This window comes from Limulus polyphemus, unplaced genomic scaffold (genome assembly GCF_000517525.1).
Source record: "Limulus polyphemus unplaced genomic scaffold, Limulus_polyphemus-2.1.2 Scaffold2838, whole genome shotgun sequence".
In the NCBI taxonomy this organism is placed as follows: domain Eukaryota; kingdom Metazoa; phylum Arthropoda; class Merostomata; order Xiphosura; family Limulidae; genus Limulus; species Limulus polyphemus.
The window spans coordinates 110,912-114,194 of record NW_013668448.1 but is presented as its reverse complement, the minus strand read 5'-3'; positions in this window follow the sequence as shown (position 1 = coordinate 114,194).

Below are 3,283 nucleotides of genomic sequence, written 5' to 3'. Positions count from 1 at the left end.
CGGCATATCGGCTGATAGAATGGCTCCGAGTTTTTTGCTTCATTTTTTCAAGTACAAACTTTTAGCTCTCCCATCGAATTCTTGTGGCTTCCTTCACACTGGATCACTCCTATTACTGACATTCATATCTGGGATGTGACTTCTAATCCCTGCAGCTAAACCCTAATGCAGACATATTCAGTCCCAATTGTTAGAAGAAAAAGAAAAGAAACAAGAAGAACGAGAAAAGAAACAAGAAGAAAGATTACAGCAGTGGCAAGAAAACCTACAACAATGGCAGCTCGAACAGCAAAATAAACAAGAGAGATTACAGCAGTTGTTGGAGAAAAAGAAAAGAAACAAGAAGAGAGATTACAGCAGTTGTTGGAGGAGAAAGAAAATAAACAAGAAGAGAAATTACAGCAGTAGTTAGAGGAGAAAAAAATAAACAAGAAGAACGAGAAAAGAAACAAGAAGAGAGACTACAGCAGTGGCAACTGGAACAAGAAAGGAAACAAGAAGTACAAATGGAAAACATTAGTAAATTTAAAAGCGAATTAGGTACATTAAAGGATGATTTATTGTCTTTTACACAAGGAGGACACATTAGCCATTGACTTAACCAGACCCAGACAATGACAAGCTCCTTCCAGAGAAGAAGAGAGATTACAGCGTTTATTTTCTTTCTCCTCTAACAACTGCTGTAATCTTTCTTCTTGTTTCTTTTTTTTTCCTCTATCAACTGCTGTAATCTCTCTTCTTGTTTATTCTGTTGTTCGAGCTGCCACTGTTGCAGGTTTTCTTGCAACTGCTGTTGTCTCTCTTCTTGTTTCTTTTCTTGTTTATTTTCTCGTTCTTCTTGTTTCTTTTCTCGTTCATTTTCTCGTTCTTTTTGTTTCTTTTGCTGCTCTTGTATTGCTGCCATCAAGTCTGCCAAGCTGTAGGTTGATTTTCCGCTTCTCGTTTCCATTTTTTTCATCCCACTTCTAACACCAATTTGTTACGTCTCCGTTTGTTAATTAGCTTTCCGTAACTTAGTTCCGACGAAACTTTAGCGGCACAAGTCCTTACTTAATAAAACTGGTTTATTCTTTCCGAATACAACTTTACGATACACTTATTTTCAACAATCACGCTAAAACAAACGCTATAACGAACGTTAACTTAAACAATACGTCTCTCTATGACTGCAGTTCAATTACTCATTAGGTACACACACATTCTTGTCCCGTCACGTTATCGCCCTCTTTGATATACCAGACTACCCTATATCTAGTAAATGCTAGAGCATTCGCCAAGGTACAGGATAGTTCTAGAAACGTGGCGTCACACTAGTCATGTGACTCGCTGACGCAATAATGCCATACCTATCTGACAGTTCTATGCTGAGCCATAATATAATGTTTAGGGACAAAACGAGACCTATTGGTCCATCTAGGCTGTCCCATTTTCTAAACAAAACTAATAAATATAAAAATTAAGACCTCAAAGCTAGCCCTTATCATTCGTATAGTAATCAAGCTTTCTCTTAAACTCATTTAAATTTACTGCCTCCACAACATCCAAAGACAACCCATCCTGTTAGAAAAATAAAAGTGTCTTAGCTGAAGATGAGTCCTACCCTGCCAAAATTTATAGTTGTGTCCCCTAGTCCTACCATTATACGAAAAAAATTATGCATCATCACTATCAATTCACTTAAAAATCTTAAACACATCAATAGGATTCCTTCTAACTCTTCTTTTTTTAAGAGAAGACAACTTTAGAGGTCTTTCCTTGTGTGACAACCCCTCCATCCCATCTAGTAGCCCTCCTTTACAACAATTCAATGTCTTTCCTAGGGTAAGAAGCCCAAGATTAAACATAATACTCCAAATGTGACCTAACCAGTGACCTATACAATGAAATTATAACATCTTTAGACTTATATTCATTATTTCTGTAGATACAACCTAAAATTCTATTAGCCCTACCACTAGCAATAATACACTGCTTGGATGGCTTAAGAGACTGATCAACCACCACACCAAGATTTTTTTCTTTGATAACACAGTTAAGGTTATTCCCATCTAAATTATACTTATAATTCAAATTATGATAACCTACATGAATTATCTTGCATTTATAATAATTAAAACCCATCTGCCATTTATTTGCCCATCCCACTAAATGATCTAAGCACTTTTGTAAAGCAACAATATCCTCCTTACAGTCAGCAACGCCCAAGACCTTATATTATTAGTAAATTTCTGTAATTTATTCACCATTACTTCATATATTTGTTCTTTTTGATTTACATTAATGTAAATCAAAAAGAACAAAGGTCTTAACACTGGGCCCTGAGGTACCCCACTTGTGACATTAATTCAGTTTTACTGAATTCCATTTGCAAGAACCCTCTACTTTTTCCCCCCAGTCACTCTTCTCTTGAATTAAGTAAATTATCCGCCACACCTACACATAATTTTTACAAGCCTTATATGTGGAACCTTGTCAAATGTTTCCTGAAAATCCAGATACACCAAATCTACACCCTTACCCTCATCTACATAAGCAGTAACCTTTTCAAAGAATTGTAAGGCAAGATTTTCCCTTAGTGAATCATGTTGAATATCCAATAAAATTCAAAACTTTGTTAAATGACTTTGTAAAGCATCTTTTATTAGACTTTCCAAAACTTTTTTCACAACTGATGTAAGACTAATAGGCCTATAATTACTGGGACAATATTTTATCACCTCCCTTGACAAGAGGAGTAACATTAGCCAACTTTCAATCCTCTGGCACCTTCCCACTATTCAAGAATCTAGTTTTTACATGCAGCCACCCTTTTCTTTCTATAAATAATATGTTTATACTGAATAGGTTGACAGACCATTTGCAATAATTTTCAACCTGCTATCTTGTAGTTGTCAGCACAAGTCGGGTTCACTACTAAATGCTGGCCAATCGCTGATTCACATTTTGGTGGTAAAACTTTTGTTTTACAGGAGCTACATGGTAAATTCTTTTCTTTCACACTCTTATTTCTTATAGATGAGGGTACATGCTGTTTAATTCTATCCTGCAGTCTTTGTGAAGTGCGACCTATGTACCGACATTCGCAGTGGCACGATAATTCATAAATAACCATACTTTTCTGTGTGGTAGGTATCGCATCTTTGTGTGTTGCAGGCAACAGCTTAAGTGTGGAACAAGCACAGTAGAGGTTCACTGCAGGAAAACATTTAGTAATGGCCGTTTTCAATTGTTTTTCAAATTTTGTTGAAATCCATGATAGTTTTAGGTAAACAGGACACTTGTT